This window comes from Athene cunicularia (genome assembly GCF_003259725.1).
Source record: "Athene cunicularia isolate RWA chromosome 5 unlocalized genomic scaffold, athCun1 chr5_part1, whole genome shotgun sequence".
Taxonomy (NCBI): Eukaryota; Metazoa; Chordata; class Aves; order Strigiformes; family Strigidae; genus Athene; species Athene cunicularia.
The window spans coordinates 42,382,596-42,401,838 of NW_020799101.1; the positions used below are offsets into that span (position 1 = coordinate 42,382,596).

General features: G+C 57.0%; 1 protein-coding gene across 2 annotated transcripts in view; it reads left to right on the plus strand.

The window, feature by feature from the left end:
• The window catches only part of DGKZ (diacylglycerol kinase zeta), a 55,077-nt gene that overhangs the window by 8,680 nt on the left and 27,154 nt on the right, over nucleotides 1–19,243 (plus strand). The gene's annotated exons all lie outside the window — the stretch shown is intronic.

Below are 19,243 nucleotides of genomic sequence, written 5' to 3' on the forward strand. Positions count from 1 at the left end.
AGGCCGGCCGGCCGGCCGGCAGCGCCGGGGTGACGGCTGTGCCCGGCCGGTGCTGCCTGCTGGGATCCCGGCTTTCAGCTACTGGGATCACTGGGATCGCGAGCTGCATCCCTCGTTTACCCCCCAGAGCCAGCCGGGCTCCTTGAGTCTCCCGCAGCCTTGTCGATGGCCTTGGGGGATTCTCGACCCGCCTAAGGAAAGTGCTGCCCCTGCCATACGAAGCTGTATAAAACCACTGAGTAACTGAGGTCTGAAGGGACCCTGGAAGTCGCCTGGTCCGCCCTGGCCTCTCAGCAGGGCCGAATTTGATCACAGCCTCCCTGCACACCGGCTCCCGTGCTTCAACTCCTCGGGAATTTCCGCCCCCCCCCCCGAGTTTCCCTTGTTGCAAACTGTGCCCGTTGCCTCTCAGGCGGTCGCTGTGTACCTCTGGGCAGCAACTGGATCATTCTTCTCTGTACCCTCCCTTTAGGTAGCTGAGGACGGCAATAATATTCCCCTTAACCTTCTCTTCTGAAGGCCAAACCACCCCCCGTTACCTCAGCTTCTCCCTGTATCTGATAACTCCTGCCTCCAACTGTCTTGGTGACCCTGTGCTGAACTTGCTGTAGCTCAGTCAGCATTTTTGGCATAGGGAGGGCGCAAAGCAGGACGCAGTGCTCCTGGGTGGTGTCACAGGTGCTGGATGGAGGTGAAAGGCCCCAATTTCAACTTCCCCAGCCAAGTTGGAGCTGGGGGTGGAGGGCTTGCAAGGTCGCTCCACCACGGAGCAGTGTTCTGCTCTGGTTTCAGAGCTGGTGGCAGTGGCTGCCTGGAGCTCCTGGCAGTCCCTGGCCTGTCCCCAATACTGTATGGCATCTTTCTCTGGCTCCCAGGGCTGCTGTTACTGCAATGTGTATTGGAGCCTAACCGAGGGGAGGTTTTCCACATGTGAACAACCTTCTGCAGCATGGACACATGGGTGAGAAGCACAGTGGGGTGGGCAGCAGGTGCTGAGCTGGAGGGGGCCAGCATGGCCCCGGGGATGGCTGGAAATGCCTGTCAGGTTGTTCGGTGCGTGGATGCTTCTCTCGCTCTTCTGCTGATTGAGGGACTCGTTTCTCTCTTTCTCGGGGTGACAAATGGAGACCTTGGAGCTGCAGGGGAGTGAGGAGAGATTCCCACAGGTCCCCAAGAAGGAAAGGGCTCCCACACACACCCGTGGGAGGTGAGCTTGGCAGGAAGCCATGCAGGATAATTGGCTGCACGCCACCAAATTCATGCCCACCTGAGCACTGGAGCAGAGGACGGTGTGAAGTTTCAACTCCTCTGAGGGAATTGTGGGGGAAGGCTTTTCTGCACTTTCTTTTGGCAAGAAGTACTGCCAGCTTCTACCCCCCCGGAATGCTTTCCAACAGCCATCGGTGAGGAAATTTGCACCCTCTTTGATTCTGGGCTTTAGCCAGAGCACATGTGACTGAGAAACAAGTCTAGAGGAAACTTAGACAATGGACAAGAGCTTGCTTGCTAGCAGCGGTGAGTCTCTGGAGAAGAGAGATCTCCCGAGGTGGGCATGTGCTGCTGAGGCTCTACCCACAGCCACGCTGGGAGGCACAGCCATGGCCAGGCAAGGGGCAGGTACACAAAATAGCAAGAGAGCCTGTCACCAGGGCAGGTGAGCCCCAAGAGGATTTGAAGCCAAAGAGGGGTGAGCTCCTGAGCTCTGGCCTCCAGTGGTACGTTAGTCCCCTGCGTTTTGCAAGCGGGCTTATTTCTGTACCTTGTAATTGTCTTCCAGGAGGGTGGAGTAGTTGGCTCCAGAGCTGACAGAGACAAGTGCACAATACGTGCATCCGGGCCATGGATGGGTAATTCTTTTAATTGGGCTGATAAAGAGATTGGGGCTGATCAGATAATAGGTGGTTAGGATTAAATTTCCTTCCTAGGTGCTTCGTTTCTTGTGCTGTGACTGAACAGCAGTTTGCGCTTTCTGAGGGGAACTTGAGGAGGGAGCGTGAGTGCTGGGGACGAAGCCCCTTTCTTGCTCTCACCTGTGCCGGAGTGATGGGATGCTGAAATGAGTCTTCCCCATGGTCTTTAGGGTCTTTAACATGTCTCCCTTCAGAGGAGGTATGTGTGATGGATGGGGCTGGTGCGACAGCATAAGCAGGGAGTGAAGCCATCGTGGCAGCCAGTGGACGGTTGCCCTGCAGAGAGCGGGGGACTGAGTTTTTGACTGTGGTGCTTTGGCAGGCCGGGTGCTGGAGCCTGCACGCAAGCCCGGGGGCACCTGCCATTGCCCCAGGGAAGGTCTGTGGGTTGCATGGCGTGTGGGTAAACGGTACTCGAGAAACTGAGCCGAGCACCCGCCTACGTCTTTCTGGGACGTTGCTTGTCACCGTCTTTCTTGCAGCTTGACGTTCACGCCCGTGTGAAAGCTGGGGGAGATGTGTCGCTGGGATGGCAGCCCAGCCTTTCTCATCCCCTCTGTGTGGGGGGTACCACTGCATCCCCTCAAACCTGCTGGCCCTTGGCCGGTGAGCGGGCCCAGCCGGGGTGCGGGGCTTTGGCTCTGCTTTCCCCTGGCGCAGGTGCAGTAGAGGGGCTGTGCGGTGGGGTAAGCCCCAGGCACCCTGGGGGAAGGCCAGGCACTGGGGAGCCTGCAGTTTGTGATCTGCGTGCTGGCAGGCTGAGAGCAGCACTTACCTCAGGACAAGCTTTTTCAACAGCGGGCCTTGCTGCCAGCTAGCTGTTGAGCAATCGTCCTCCTCCTCCTCCTCCATGCATGCAGATTTTGCACGCTTCTAGCTCTGAAACCCTCCAGCCTCTGCTCCCTGTGCACTCACAGGTGATGGGTGGCATTAACTGGGTCCTGGCCAGTGACACCCATGGGAGTCCTCTGCTGTCCCCTGCGACGACACTTGGGCTTTTTGCCGGTCAGGTGGGATGTGCCAGGAGATCTGTTCCCACTGCTGCGTTTGCTCTGCACTCTCTGCTCCAGGCCTGACCTCCCATGGGGCGGCTCTGGGACTTTTGATCTTGCCGGGGGAAAAAAAAATAAATGCTCTGGGCACACTGGGCAGCCGACGCAGCCTTCTGGCAGAGCAAGGCTGGGGTGGCCGCCAGCTTGCAGTGAGGCTGTTGGGATGGGGCAGGGAAGGGTCAGAGTGCAGTGGGCCTGGCTGCTTCCAGAGGCTGGATTCCTCCCTGACATGGTCCCTGCTTGTCATCTGCTTCATCTCTCCAGCCCTGAGCACCCACTGTTGGCTTTGCTGCCCTCCCAAGATCAGAGCAGGGGCTGGACCCTAGCTGGCAGGACCTCTAGTCTGCTTAGGAGTTGGAGCATCCCTTCCAGGAAACCCTGTAATTTCCTCGAGGGGCTGAGAGAAGGATGATGGAACTCTTTCCTCCTTTGAACAAATATGATGGCGAGAGAAGGGCAGTGGAGGTGTAGGTCAGGCACGGGTCTTTGCAAGGAGGCATTGTTGCAAGGGGAGAGGCAGAGCCACGAGTGATACAAGAGGGGAGAGTCAGGGCTGTTTGATTGTGTGGGTCCTCTTGGGGGCTAAGAGCAGATGCTCTTTGGGCGAGGCCAGCTCTCTTCAATGGGGGGGATGCTCTCGTGGAAGGCAACCTGAGCTCCGCAGGTGGTGGGGGATGCAGTGTAGGATTTCCTTCACTCATCGTGGTGTCGTGCCCGAGGAGCAGTCAGTCTCCTGAGAGACCTGGCAAAGCTTCTACACAGAACTTCCAGCTCTGCTCTCGGTGGAGCTCTAGTTTCTTTTTCCCAGGTGACTCCATGAGCTGAAGCCCCTGAGCTGTCAGCCACATGTTCACTTGCTTACTGGCTCTTGTAAATGGGCGCTGACTTTGAGATGCTGAGCTCAGGAGCAAAGCTCGGCCTGCAGGCTGAGGCTTGGGCTCCCTCACCATAAACCATCCTTTTTGGAAAAGATGGGGACTGGCAGGAGGTGAATGGCTTCTGCTGGAGACTTTTGAAGGTAGAGACTGGTGCAGGACTGACTTGGGGACAGAGACAAGGTGTGGAAATAGGGGAAACCTGTCCTGCTGGTTCTTGAGCTGGTACCAGGCTTGGAGGGAGTAAGTGACTCTGTGATCCCAACTCCAGGAGATTTTCCCGGGCCAACTCTCCAGTATTACGGAAGTAATACCCTGTGTTTCTGTTGCAACTTGCAGGCCGGGCAGCAGCTGCAGTCTCTCTCTGGGGGCTGGGAGGCTGTCTTCTCCTCCCTTTCAGGACGTTAGGTGGAGGGTGAAGCTCTGCCAAGGCAAGCTATGAGGCTGCACTGGCCAGGCCAGTGCCCTGGGGGGTGGAGTCCTTGCCTGAGCTGGATGCCTGTGTTAGACCCAGCTGTTCTCCTGCCCAAGGCATAGGGGTTGATGCCTGAGGCTGTTAACTTTATGTTAACCGTGAGCTCTGCACCCAGGGGAAACTCTTCCTAAGTTTCTCTTCCTCACAAACTGCAAGGACCTCTTCTCAGTCCCAGCTGGTTGGAGTTAATAGGCCTCCTGCCTCAGCCCTGCCCGCGGGTTGGGTTGTGCTGTCTGGGTTAGGCTGCCAATTCCAGTTTCTACCTGCAGCCCATGCCTGGGAACAACCTGCCCGAGCTTTGTCCAGCTCACGGCTGTTAGCCTTTCCCACTGGTTCAGGGCCTGGGGAAGTGAGCTAAGCATCCCTCATCTCGGAGGAGCCCTTCCCAGCTGGCAGGGACTGGTGGAAGCTGGGGTCAGATCGCTGGGGGTTTAGGGGATGCTGCCCAAGATGTGGGCACAGGGCGGTAGGTACATGGCACTGGTGTGGGAAGCCCTGCTCTGGGGGCAGATGGAGGTCTGGCTAGAGGTAGTCCCACCTTTGGCTGCCACCCTGTCATCCACATGTCCCATGTCAGTGGGAAATGCCCTCAGTGCTCCTCATGGGCTGTTGCTGGTGGGCACGGCTGAGCTGCTGCTGCCATTCCCCTGACATTGCTACAGGATGCCGGCTCACGGCAGGCTCTAGCCTCACCGCAGCCTGGTCCCAGCCCCATGGGGGGGCTCCCACCTAGAGAGGTGTGAAAATCCCACCCAGCACCATCAGGGAAGAGCTCGGTGTTTACCCCTTCCCCAGCTCCTCTTGCTCCATCTCCCTCACCCTGCTCACCAGCTGCAGCTTGGCTCCGTGGGGTGGGAGCAGCCTTGGCTCCTAAACATGCTGTGACTTTGCAGAAAGTCGTGGGGCTCTGCTGGTTGGCTGTCCCAGGAAGTCAGGGCAGCTAAGTTGCAAAGGGTTTTCCCCTTGTTTTGGCGCAGCTTGGCTCCCACAGGAAACGTGGGTGCCAGAAGGGTCCGTCCCTCCATTACCGTTGGCAGCCCAGGTGCAGATCTGGAGAGCAGCAGGACTCCTTCCTGCCCGCTCCCCTCTGACTGTGGGGGTCCCACCTCCTCTCTGGGGCAGGGCTCACGGGCCGGATGGAGAGTCACAGGGTAGAAGTACCTAAGGCAGGTCGGAGCCTCCTCCAGAGCTCCTGGCCTCTGGGCACAGCCCGTAGCCAGCCCAGAGAGGGATCGAGGGGGGCGTGCAGCTGGCCATGTGCTGGCCCCTCTGTGTGAAAGTTCCCTCAATCAGATTATTTGTATCTCGTCCTGCCTTGCCACCCCAGGCCCAGCTGGGAGCTGCTTGGATCCATTGGCTAAGCCTCTTACTGCCCAAGCCTGAGGTCACCACGCAAGGGGATGTGGCGTGGGGCACTCTGATGGCAGGCGCCTGCCAGCTGCTGTTGCTGCTGAAATGTGGCGGGGGGGGGGGGGGTGGTGTTTTCTGCAGGGATTTTGTGCCCATTGGAGGCTGGCAGATGGTGGGATTAAGAGGTGGCAGGGACTTCCATCCTGTGAGAGCTCCTGGGGTGTGCAGTTGCTGGCACCCTGCTCCCCATTACAGCCCCCAGCTGGGCTCTGGGTTGGCCTGGGGCCATGAGATGCTCCAGCAGAGGATACAGGTAAGGACCCCCACCTGGGTCCTTCAGCAACGGTGTCACCCACCTGCAAGCTTTGTTGTCATTTGAACGGTGGAGGAAGCAGGTGTGGTGGGGGTGGGTGTTGGAGGGGTCCCAGGAAAGGTGCTCCCCCTCTGCACTGGGGTCACCAAGAGCTTTGCTTCCCAGCCCCTGGCTGGCGATGGGCTGGGGCTCCCAGGGCTCGGTGCCCGCATGCAGGGGCAAGAGGGTTAGGAGCAGGCAATCTGCCCTGCCCTGCCCAAACAGTGCCTCTCCGTGCGAGGCTTGGTGAGTGCCTTCACAATTTATTTGAAATTCAAATTCATACCCGGACACAGCGGTCGAGGTGAAAGCTGCCAGGAGCCAGGCTGGTGCCGGGGGGGAGGGAGGGAAGCAGGGCTCCCTTTCCGTGCCAGCCTGGCCCTGGTCCCTGAGCCATGTACCCCATGCAGGTGCAAGGCTGGGCACCCTTAGGCTCTTGCAGCCATCTGGGTCAGGCTGGACATGACTATGGACTGGGCTGGATTTAGTATCCCAGAAGCCAGAGCATGGTGCTTGATGTTTGTAGACTAGCTCTGAAAGGAGAAACAGCCTTGCTGACCCCAGCTCCATGGGCCTCCATAATTTACAGCAGGGGTGATGGTGTGGGTGCTGTCAGGGCCCCGGGGCTCTGCAAACGCCAAAGCTGTGGGGAGAGCATGTGGGGTGGAGGGATGGCATCAGCACAGCACAGAGGCATGTGCCAGGTGACCAGGCGTGTTTATGGGGAGGGCTTGCTGACCACTCTCTTTGTGTCCCTAGACTCCACCTGCCCCACAAAGGTGTCTTCCCTTGTCTCCAGGGCAGCCAGCCCAGCCGATGGGGATCCAGGAGGATAAAGCACCGGCCAGCGGTGTATAAGTATGTGGTATTTTTATTGGCTTGCACAGGCTCTGCAGTCCCAGCAGCTGCCACAGCATTTCTGCTCAAGAGCTCTTCTCCCTTCTACTCATCTCTCACCCCACGTCACTGTCTTGTGTCTGCACTAACCGAGGTCGCCAAAAGCCAGGCTGCCTGCCTGCTACCTGTGTCACTAACCTTGTTCTAGAGGGCAGCTCGCTGCCGGACTTTCATCGGCTAACATGGCAGCCTGCATTCTGCTGGTGTTTGGGGTGAAGGTCGTTTGAGGTCTTTGTCCCTCATGTCTTAACCATTGTGGGCATGAGGGCTGTAACACCTAGACTCTGTGCATGCTGAACACTTTGAAGACCTACAGTGACAATGCTGAGAGGGTGGTGGTTTAGCCAAATGGCTGAAGCAACCTGAAGTTTAGTAGGGCTGGGGCTGCCAGGCATGGTGGGAAACCAGGGCCTGGGAGGCAGTCACGATTGCTGGGCCGTAGCTGTTGTGTGGGAGCCAATACCTAGGCTAGCCATAGGGGCTCACGAGCACTCCCAAGGACCTGTGAGGTAGGGACAAGTCCCAGGCCCCGTTCCCAGGCTCTCTGTGCCACAGTCTTTGTGGAGCAGCGCATCAGCCTGGTCAGGATTTGACTGTGCTTGCGCAAGTGCCACACAGAAGTGCTGTGGTGGAAGACCCCCTGCTGAGGACTGCTGCTTCCAGGCTTCTGCCTTTGAAGGGATTCTCTGGGTATTGCCCCATCAGCACAGCATCCTGGGCCTTTCCGAGTTTCCCACTCAGTCTTCAGCTTGCCTGACCTTGTAGACACGCAAGTCTTGTGTCCCAGTGCTGCTTGGGAGTCCCGTGGTTGGAGGTGTCAGGGGCAAGGCGCAGCATGGTGGGTTAGTCCTGTGCAGAGGGGAGGTGGATAGGTTTTGGGGAGGTGGTTGGGTTTTTGGAGAAGCCCAAAGTGCCGTGGGTTGAACACCAGAGGGCACGGTCGCTCTTCAGATCTTTTCTGTGCTCTGCTGTGCAGCTCCAGCCCTTTCTCCCAGGCTTGCTTCAGCTGGGTATCGTGGCATGTCCCCTCTGTAGGATCACTGACCTTGTCTCCTCGCTCCTGGTTTTGTTTTCCTCTCTTCTGCAATTGAAGGCTTTGCAAAGTTTTAGCGTGGAGGGTTTTTTTGTGCTGCCATGGGTGAAGGGGCCATTCAGCTTGCTGGCCTGAACTTGTCAGCTGCTGCTGCAGGCTGGCTGATGCTCAGAGACAAACTTCTAGCCAAGGCAGCTGTTAGCCAGCTCACCGCTCCACGGGCCTGTGTGTCCTGGTAGCTCTTGGAGCCACACGACAGCACCCACCCAACCTCTGCACTTGGAGCCTGGGTTGCTCCCTGCGCTCCAGTGGTCTCTGGAGCACTCAGTGTCACCCTGTTGGAGTGGGAGCAGAGAAACTTGGGGAGCAGAGTGAGGCAGCCCTGTGCTACTGGTCTGCAGTGAAGTGTTAGTCTGTGCCAGGAAAGGGGAGAGTGGTGAACTCTGTACCTGCAGAACTTCTTCCCCTGGGATCTCCTCTTCAAAGGATGGTGGGAGAAAAGAGCCCGTTGGTGAGGCTGCAGAAACTGGCAGGCGTGGGGATGTTAGGATGAGAGAAGAAAAGGAAGCATGTAAGAGCAGATACACTGAAGGCGTTTAGAACAAAAAAGGGTGGAGGAGAAAAAAAAATCAACTTCTCCTGCCCTCTCGTTTGTAGCAGAGGGACAAGCTGACATTTAGCACAACCAAGAAGTGACAGATTTAACATCGCTAAAACGAGTTACTTTAATTCTGACATGAGGTGGGGGAGAAAAAGACTTGGCAGCTCACTGCCACGAGGTGAAAAAGTGAAACCAAAGATTAGACTTGATATCAGTAAGCAGGGTCACAGTTAAACCAACAAAGGCCTTTCGCGTGGCAAATCGGCATGTGCTTTGCTTAGTCATGGGGTCACGCTGAAGCCTTGGGACAAAGAAAGAGGAGCTGTCTTTCCTGTCTTAGCCTCAGGCTTGGAGGGGGGCGGGGGGAGATCGTTGGGGACTGGGTTTCTTGGGGTTGATGAGCAGTTTTCCCCTTGCAGACACCTGCAGGGGCTGCCACTTGTGTGGTTTCAGGTGCGTGGGACCGGGCTCTCCTCGCCTGGAAAGCCTTGCTCAGGGCTGCGTGGGGCTGGGGAGCCACTCAGCTCAGAGTAGTGGTTTCTGCTTGAACACAGCAGACTGAAACCTGTGACAGCAGCACGGGGAGCTGAAGGTCTCCCTTGCTGTCGGTTCGCCTGCATACGTGTTTGCAAGATGAGGGCTTAGTAAGTCATGGGGAGGAGGAGAACAGCAGCAGGAAGGTTTGCCTGGCTACCTTGAGGAGAGGGCCCTTGAGCTTCCTGCTCCCCCTGCCTCCAGGGAAAGGGACTTGAAGAACCAGTGTCCTGGTTTCTTACTGGTCTGCTCGATATGGAAGCATTTCAGGGCCAGCTAGAATCCACCCTGGGCATCCCTCCGGGCTATTTCCATTTCTTTGGAAGGGGTGAGGAGCAGCAGGTGATGTCAGCGGGGGTCTCTGCTGTGCCCAAACCGCAGGGGACAGGGAGAGCAGGGTGGGCATGGGGCAGCTGGAGAGAAGCTGCCTTGGCTGGGGCTACTTTGGTAGCCAAACACAGCTGCTGTTACAGCACAATTTAAATTTTCTCTTTGATAAGACTTCCTGCCAGTCCCAGTAGGTGGGTCATAACAACGGTGGACTGGGGACTGTTCCGAGGGGCCCTTCCACAGCCTTTCCTCCTTCTGTGGTCACAGCCAGTACCGTGGCCGCCCTGGGGCTGTGAGGATGCACAAACCTGCTCAGCTGCTAGTGGCAGGTGGCCCTTTCCTGGAACTGGGAAGTCCAAAGGACGTGTACACTGTGTAGGAAAAGGGGCAGTGCTCTCCATCCTTCAACAGCTGCCAAGTTTGAGGGCAGAGAGGGCTGAGCAGGGGTGAACAAATCCTCCTGCCTGCCCTGTGCATCTTCAGCTCCCCTTCCCCTCTGGCACTGTGAGAAAAGAGCCAAACTCAGCAGCTTTGGTGCTGGAGAGGTTTGCTCACGTGCCCTCAGCCACCACTGACTCCTGATGCTTTACAGAGGCCACTTGCTCCTTCTGCTGTGACAGAGATGGTGGTGGTGGTGGTAACTCAGCCTTCGGGCCTGGCTCCCCTCTGGTTAATGGTTTCCTGTGAACCGCTTTCAAGATACCCATTGGGGAAGGCAGCTGGCCGCCTTCGCCGCACTGGCAGCACCTCCCCTGATGCTTTGTTTTGATTGTTTTACTGTAGTTTCTCTCCAGGCCCCAAGGAGCACTGGGCATGGTCCAAATGCATGCACGCTCCTACGCACAGAGAAGAGCTCTCTGTCTAATTTTAGCCATGACATGTACGCAAGGGGAAGGGGCAGGCAGGAGGGGGCAGGGTGTGAAAGGACGAGGTCCCAGCTGCGGCCACCCGCGCTGACTCAGTACAGCCACGTGCGTGGCTATCGGCTCCCATGGCCGGGTGAATGACCGAAATAACAATAGTCGGTGACTCACACCCTTGCAGGCATTGTGGAGCAAGCTGGCCTTCGGTGTGACTCCCCCTCCCCTCTCTGCAAAGGCCGAAGCAGACTGGGTTTTATGGCCCCAAAAGGGATTTGGGTTGTGTTTAGCCCAGAGCGGGTCCCTGGGGGCAGCTGGGGAACCCGGATAGCAGCGAAGCGTGACGGGGAGGTCCCCAGCCTGCCTGCCAGAGGTCCCATGGGTTGTTTGCTGCAATGAGGGCAAGTAAAAAGCTCTTGAGACGTGTGTGGAGCCTGCCTGGACCAGACACTGTCCATAACTCAGGAGTAGGTTACCTCCCGTGGACGAGCACAGGCTCTCCACGGCAGGTGCTCTGGCTCTCATCACAGTGCAAACCCCTTTCTCGAGGTCTCAAGGAGGCGGGAGAGAATCACCTCCTCGGTGGCTTCCTCCCCTTATCGTCCTCTTGCCGCTCTGAGGGAAGTGGTGGGGCATCCTCCAGCTGCAGTGGGGTGCTCGGAGGGCAGCTGGATGCCAGAGGAGGGGGGGAGCCCCCTCACTTTGTGGGCCCCCTCTGGTGCATGCGCCTCCGTTCAGGGGGGAGCTGGCCTCGGGGCTGCTCGGAGAGGAAGTGCAGTTGGTTATTTTAACGAGCGCTGTCAGGGTTTGCAGCGCTGGGAGGAGGCGGAGGGAGAAGCTGAGCGCTTGCTCTCCAAACTAGGACTTGGTTGGGGAGGGCTGGCCGGCCGCTGCTGCGCGGCCACCGCCATCCGCTCGGCACCTGCAGGGACCCCCACGCCGCTCCGGATCAGGTCACGGGGGCTTTTCCTCACGCTCTCCCCCTCTCTCCTCCTCTTCCTCGTCCCCCTGTGTTTTGCTGCTTTTGTTTGTGCTGGATGGGGGATGGGAGGGGACCGGGGGAGCCAGCCCTTAGTTCGTGGGTATGGTCTGAGCGGGAACTGGGTCTCACCCTGCTGGGGAAAGGCAGGGACAAGCAGACCCCGGCGTCATCCCTGGGACACTCAACCTTGCTCCTGCTGAGCACCGTTTGCTCCTGGAGGCTGGAGCGAGCCTGCAGGGCTACAAGCGGTCCCTGGGGCTGAGGCAGGGGCTTTGTAAAACACAGCTGCAGTGGCACTTGGTGGCACCTGGCTGTTGTTTCCCCTTTGGAAGGAGGGCAGGGTGTTTCCCTGCCAGAGGTGCATTTCCAGCCACCCAGCCAGCTGCCTGTTACAGCACGCGCTGCACCCTGCCAGCCTGTGTGGCATGGGGATGCCAGCGGGACATCTGCAGGTGGCAGAGGACAGTGGCGTGGGGAGCCAGCCTGTGCCGTGCCTGGACCCCAGACCCCGGTCACTTTGCCCTGGGATAGCTTAGGGAAGCAGGACAGACTTGGGTGTCTCTGCTGGTGCTGGTGGCAGTGAGGTGCCCTGCTTCTGCGGGAAGTAGTGGGGTGCCCTTCCTGATCCCTGCCACGGGCTGGAGGGGTGCATGCCACTCCCATCTTTCTGTTATCGTGCCTGTGGCTGAGCGCCTGAGGCTCGCTCTGGTTTGCTTTGGGAGGTGCAGAGGTCTTTGCATGCCTTTGGGAGGTCCAAAGACTTCCCAGCCCTGGGAAACGCTGCCTGCACTCTGCCACATTGCAGCTTTGTCTTTACGTGGGGTTCATCACCTTCCCCCTGGGGCCGCTACCCTGGGCAGATGCTGCGTGTTGCCCTGCCCAGGGCAGCACCATGCCCGGGTATCGTCCCCCCATCCAGAGGGAGAGCTCCGGGGCTGCTTGGGGAGTTTGAATCGGACAGCTGGGCTGTGGGACCGGTCTCCCTTTAAATAGTGCGTCCCTCCTCTAATGGAGGCACGGAGCTGTGAGTAGGGAAGGAGGGGACCAGCCCTGGGGAGGACGGTGGGAATCTGCTGAAGAAACCATGGGCTGGGCACCCAAAGTGCCAGGGTGCCCTGTGGGGCCCCGTGCCGCTTTGCTTCATGCTGTCGCTCTGCGAAGGGAGGTCAGAGAGAGAGAAGAAACTCTCAAAGTCCTTCCCAGCCTGATCCTGCCGATGGGACCAAAATAGAAACTTCATGGCCAGCCTCTCCCCCGACCCCTGCTCTGCCTGGGCCCCAGCACGCTGTGGCAGTTGCTTCTCACCCTTTGAGTTTCATCCTGAATTAATGCGCTGCCTGAGGCCGTCAGTCTTGCCGTTTGGCTCCCCAGCCAAACACAGCGACAGATTGTTTAAATCAGGGCTGTCAGGTTTCTTGATAACCAGGAGGCAGATTATTTACTGTAGTGGCAAATAAACTTCATAATGTTATGATGGTGGAAAGTTGTCAAGGGATATGAATGCCCAGAGTCAGCCCAGGAGCCTCCAAGGAAACAGCTTTAGTCTAAATTAAGACAAAACACTGTCTTCCATGGATTTTGGGAAGGAAATCACGTTGTTGTAATGGGAACATTACTCTGAGCCTTAGGGCTGGCAAATCCCTGACTTTATGAAGTGTAAGTGGAGGGTCTGAGGTAGTCTGGCAGATGTGCCTCAAAGCACATCTCAGGTTCGCCCTGAGAAGGCAGTGAAGTGGCACCAGGGCATTGTGCACAGCTTGGGGAGAGGCAAGATGGACCTGCCACCAGAAGGATTATTTTGTTGCGAAGGGTCAGGCAGGAGGGTGGGATGGTTGTTCTCTTTTGCTTTGCTTTGGTCGAGGTGGGGCCAGCACTCAGGTCCCTGTGTGGCCCTGGGCGATTCCTTCCACCTGGCTTTGCCCCTTGGAGAAGCCTCCCATAACAAGCTGCAAAGCCATGCTGTTTTATTTCTTTGCCTTGCCTACAGCCCCCTGCAAGGAGCTGCTGCTGCCTGTCCCTGCATCCGTCCCCCTGCCTTGCTCATTCAAAGAAGGTGGCTTAGAGACTGCATCTCCTCTGTGGGCATCCCCAGCTCCTGATGGAGTGTGAATCCCCAGAAAATGGTGCGAGGTTAATGTTAGTGGCTGTGTCTCGTCCCTGATATGGACTGTGTGGTGGTCTGCCCAGGGCACCCACAGTCAGAAGTGATGCTGAACTGGTGATGCTGAGCTGTTGCTGCCACCCTGGGGTGGGCCTTGAAATTCCTCTGAAAGTCCCCTGAAATAAAGCCCACGGGCGAGTTTTCCTTCTGGCCAAGTAGTGTAGGGATCCCATCGCCCTTTTGTGTCTGGGGTACGTCAGGGTATTTGCATCAGGTCCGTGCGCTAGCGCTGCTGCGAGGCCGTGGAGCAGAGGTGTGTATGTGTGAGAGCAAGAGGCTGAGCCTTGTGCTTTTGCTTGGCCACATGTAAGATGGGTACAAAGAGGCTGGACTGACGCTGCTGCCCATGCCTTGCGAAGCAGTGCAGTCAGTCCTGGGGCCTCCGGGTTGGTCAACCAGAGTGCCCAGCAGCACTGACAGGCTTCTGAGCAAGTTAGCAAAGCCCATAGGTGTAGCCAGGGGTGCCTTGTGCAACTCCCTGCAGAGAGGAAAGCTAGGGCCACATGTGTGGAGACCTCAGGGCTGGGAAGAGGGCAAGCTGCATGCCTGTGGCCACTGGCCTGTTTCTAAGCCCTGGCCTTGCTCTCTCACTAGGAGAGGTCTGAAGTCCCCTGGATCAACTCTGGAGCTTGCTGAGACATAGGTGGGAACCTCTGAGTGCCCTGCAGGGACCAGAAAGTGCCTTCTGCAGCCTGGAGGAGCAACCTTAAGGTTGCAGCAGTAATCTCCTCCTCCACAGTATGGGGGTGATGTGACAACTGAGGATGTCCTTGGCCACTGTTTGCCCTGGGAATGCTGTGCTCTGGCAGCTCAGGAGCCTGGGAGTGAGGTGCTGTGGCCCATGTGGGGAGTGGCACTTGTTGCAGTAGATCAAGTGAATGAATCCTAAAATAGAAGGTGAGCACAGCCCATAGCTCACCCCTCACGATGCTTTGAAAGGCTTGTGGTTTTGACAGAGCTTCCCTGTGCTGGGGGGAGCCACATCTCCTTGCTTGTGCTGGACTCAGCATGGGGCAGTTCCTGACTCTTGTTTTATTCGGTGATGTAGGAGAGATTACATCTGGAATAGAAATTTTGGGTAGAAACAAACTACGCAGTTTGGAAACTTGCTGATCACTACTCACTTCACCACAACCAAAGCCCTGAGGGCTGCACCACATCTTGGCCAGTGTGCTCCCTTCACATCTGGCATGGGGGCAGCTTCCTCAGCAGACCTCATCTGTGCAGGTTGCTCTTTGTGGCACCTTGGAGAGGGCTGGTGGGGGAGCCCGAGGGAGTGGAGAGGTCGGTGGCTGATGCCCAGGAGCAGGACAGAAGAGTGGGGACAGGATCTCCGCAGGAGTGGTGTGGCTACAGCAGTGTACGTGGGAAGATTGAGTGTCAGAGCACTGGAGTGAGGGGTGGTGCGAGCTTGTGATGGAAACAGAGGCTGAAAGCAAGTGGGGGTATGTCAGTGGGGTGGGAATGAGCAGCATCTCCCTGGATGGGCTCCTGGGCTCTTGTCCCTTTGGTGTCCCAGCAGGGAGGAGACAGAGAGGCAGAAGCCCAGGAGATCTTGGTGTCACGCAGGGGTGGCTATTAATAACACTTACACTTTCCCTGTGGTTGAGTCAAGCATCCCTGCCAGGGGAAGACAGCTTGTAAACTGAAACGGGCTCCTGCTTGCACACTGCCAGCTTTGGTGCTGCAGCAGCTCCCCAGCACCCACAGCAAGCCAGGACACAGCCAGTTGCCATCAGGATGGGCGCTCGTCACGGAGCTCGTCACGGAGCAGGACAAAACTCTCAGACTTGTTTCCCTTGCTGTAGCCCTGTGGTTGGAAAAAATGCTTTCCAATCAACTAACTGGAGGTTTGCTGAAAGGTCAGGAGGAGTTGATGGTGTTTTTCAAGTCCAGACTTCTCTAGGGCTCAAGGCTTGTGCATTGTGGTGCCAGCAGTGTCCTGCAGTAGGGTTCTCTTGCCACCCTTAGTGCCAGGAGAGGGGTGCCAGATTTGGCACCGTATGAAGGTAACCTGGAATCTCTCTTGCTTCTGGGCGCTGGCAGGAGCAGACCAGGCTGTTGGAGGGACAGAGAGAATAATAATGTAGAGGAAGGACCAAGCAGGTGTGTGGCGCAGCATCCCCCTACGTGTCTAAGGGCACAGAGGGCCTGTTCAGTATGGTATGTGGGAGTTTGCTTGAGGCTAGTGAAGCAAAGCAGAATAATAGAGCTGAATATCAAGCAGCTTCTCCTGACATGGGCAGACCCTATGCCTTGAGGGACACTGCGTGTTTAGCCCTAGGAGTCAGCCTGTCTGGTTTTGGAGCTACCATCACCGCCAGAGGGATGGCTGCTGGCTGTCCAGAGAGCAGGATCTTCTCATCAGCCAGTCTACGAGCTCTCTGTCCACTGAAGTAACAAGATGCAAGTTTTTCCTCTTAGATCCCTGTTTGACTTTCCAAGGACATTGAGGTCCTGCCACTGAGGTTAGTTCTGTCCTCAGAGTAAGAGGTTGCAGCTTGCTCTGAGTGCCCAGGGAGCTTCCTGTAGCAGCCCCCTCCTCCCCCATCTCTTGAGGGCAGCGCTGGTGCCTGCCTGCACTCCAGGACATGTTCCTGCTTCAGCAGCATCTCTGCCCACCAATGCCAGGCAGGGAGCGCAGGATGCTGAGGACTTCTGAGGGGTCTGGTTAGAAACAAAACACCTTCCAAGAGCTCTGATTGTAGATCATGAGCAGACCAGAGCTGCTGTCTTCTTCCTCATTCACAGACAGAGATTGAAATGATAGTGCATAGCTGCTCATAAGTCGATGTCCTAGTGCGTGCAGCAGTACTTCCTTTCCCACCCTGCAAATGCCAGGCTGCCTCTGTCCAGCTTCCCTACCTAACTGAGCTGAGCCATGCAGTCTGCAAAGCAGCCACGGGTGCCAGCTCTTCTCTGGCTTGTCTCTGACAAACAGTGGAGGTTCCCAAGATGTGATGGTGTTAGGCCAGGGTCTTCCAGGGCTTGGCTCTTCTCCGCGCGGTGCGTGGTTCCCCAGCTGCTCTGCACGCAGCTCTGCTGATGCACATCAAGCCTGGGCACCCCCAGCAGTCTGTCTATCTGCTCTGACAGCGGCAGCTCTCAACACCTGTGATACACCATTTGGAGCTCAGATTGGAAGTAAGTTGTGAGAGCTGGGGCTATCTTCACCCATCGTATCTGAGCTGCCACGTGCTGCTGTTGTGGGCTGTCAGATGGTTGCCTGGTAATAACCTTCACCACTGGTGGCTGGAGCGTGAGTCCATGTGCCTGAAGATAAAAAGAGCCGTAATCAGCTAGTACCCAAACATAAATGTCAAGCCAAGGTTGTTCTAGCAGATTTCCTCATGAGACTGTTGTGCAAAAAGGAAGGAAACTGTGTTGAGAGATCTTCCTGCCCATAGCAGCAGCTCAGCAAGCACTACAGCACCTTCTTGCTAGTGAAATATCTGGGGCAGGAGGGAGCATCTGTTCAGCCCATTCAGGCTGTAGCCGGACAGTACATCTGACCCAGCAGCTAAAGCCGACCAAAAAGGCTCTGCTGCAATGTGCCACACCCAGGCAGTGTTCTGTCTTGATTTTTTAAACATTTTATTCATTCAGACATATTTTAACACCTATTGGTATTACATTTAGTGTGCATCATCCTGCAGAGGATGGGTAGAAGGGACAGGAATGGAGCACTGCAGTGTCGAGGACAGGCTGGAAGCCGGGTGAGCAGCAAAATGTGCTTTCACCCTCTGCAAAGCTGCACGTGCCTCAGTGGTGTGATAGTTAACCTGCTGGTGACCATGTACCTGCACTGTTCGCTGTGATGGGACCTGAGAAGTCCCTCTGAGGAGGTGGCACTTTGGTTTTGCTTTCAGTTCAACCAGGCTTTAGCTGCCCTGACGCTGCTCTCTGGAGGGCATTGCTGCCCTTCCTTCCCTCCTGGTGCTGTGTTACTGAGTACAGGCATGGCAATGAGACTGTAGAAACTAAGGAGCTGGCTTCCTTGCCTACCAGGCTGGAGGAGACCAAACCAAGCCTGGCCTTCTCCAAAAATGCAAGCTCAGCTTTGTACTCATCTAAAAGACAGAGGTACACCCCAATGGGTTGCTTGTGGTACAGGCACTAAGCAAAAGCTCCAGTTTATGGCCTAGAAAATAACACATATGTCCCATCTTACATGCATTTCCCAAACAAAAAGGGAAGCTTCTGACAAATTTGTCTGTTCATGTGGACCTCGGGTCAGTAGAGGTTTCGGCCAGGGTGTTCTCCTGAAGGTCCTCTGATAATGATGACCCACAAGTGAGTGAATAAAAAAGCATGAGAAGGGAGGAAGGAAGAAGCAAGTGGAGCAGATGCTAGTCTTAGTGCAGTGATGTGCAGCATGCCCATATTCCTGTGATGGGTTGAGGCACTACCTTGTACAGTGTGGAGATTGTTGAGAGTGATGGTGGTGGCTTGTGTGTGCCTGCAGGCTGGCATGATCCAGAGTGCCCTGCTTTGGAAGCAGCTGAAGATCCAGAAGGTTACTTCTCTCAAACTGGGTCTTGGTGGGTTTTTTTTTGAGTTGCCCTCAAATAAATCCTCTGTATTTAGTGGCTGAAGAGAGGCGGCAGCTGGAGGGTGGGAAGTGAACCACTAGCTCTGGAGGAGGGGAGCATCGGAGTCAGCCAGATTCAGCCCCTTCCAATTCCAGCCTTTGCATGCTGAGCTTCCAGCACTGAAACTGCTGCAGCACCTTCCACCTGTGGCCCAGAGCTTTCCATGGACGGCTGCAGTGTCTGGGCAGCCTGTCAAGTTTTGAGGGCTGGGCAGAGAAGGCTTGAGAGCCCTGATAAAGCTCTTTTGACCAGGAGAGGGAAGTTTTGCACGGGACTGCTGGGGTGATTTTTCCTAGCCCTCCTCCATTCTCCCAGCCTCCAGCTCCCCCAGCCACCTTTTATCAAATCTGCCTGCCCTGCTTTTACTTGCCCAGTTGTTTTTTTCTTTATGATTCAGTTTCCATTTGCTGCAAATTTGGTGGGGCTGGTGCTTAGCCAGAGCAGTTCCCATGGGGAAACTAGGTGGACCAGCAGCACCAGGAGTGTGGTGGGTGTAGTTGCCAGGACTGATGGTCACCTCGGGGTGCAGGGGCTCTGCTGATCCCACAGCGGTGAGCAGGGGATATGGAGAGCCTCGGCCAGGCAGTGACACCTGCCCTGCCGTTGCAGCACCCTGGGCTGAGCCGTGAAGCTCAAGGAGTTGGGGAGCTGTGGGGAGCAGGAGCCCCAGTAGTGTGTCTACCCAGCAAGTGGGTCCCAACCCTGCCATGTGCCCTGGGTGGCATCCCCATGTCCCCCTCTCTTCACTCCTGCCTGCTGTCCCCTGCCATCCCTCTGACGTGACCCCCACAGCCCACCCGGAGACTCACAAGGGACCCTATTTAATTCCTGGTCTCTGTGTTAACAGCCACCATCTGGTGTGTGATGGAAACCTTTTTCAGGCGGCACTTTGGGAGGAAGGGGCTGCGGCGTGCCAGCGTGGTGGCTGTGCCCACGGGCAAGGCCAGGCGACGCTCCCAGGCTGGGTTGCCCTCCGCCTCGCTGGTCCAGCGCCGCCATGGCTTGGGAGCCCCGCTGCCAGCCCTCTCCTGCCTGGGCCTGCCTCGGCGCCCCGACCCCGGCCCCCGCCGCCGCTCCAGCACCATGCCGCCCTGCCTCAGCCCCAGGTTCGCTGTGCAGACAAAGCGCGGGGGCCGGGTGCGAGCCATCGATGCCCACCTGGTGGGCCCCTCCATCCTCTTGTCCAGCCTCATCCCTGCCGGAGAGGAGGGGGACGGGGTGCCCCACACCGACAGCTCC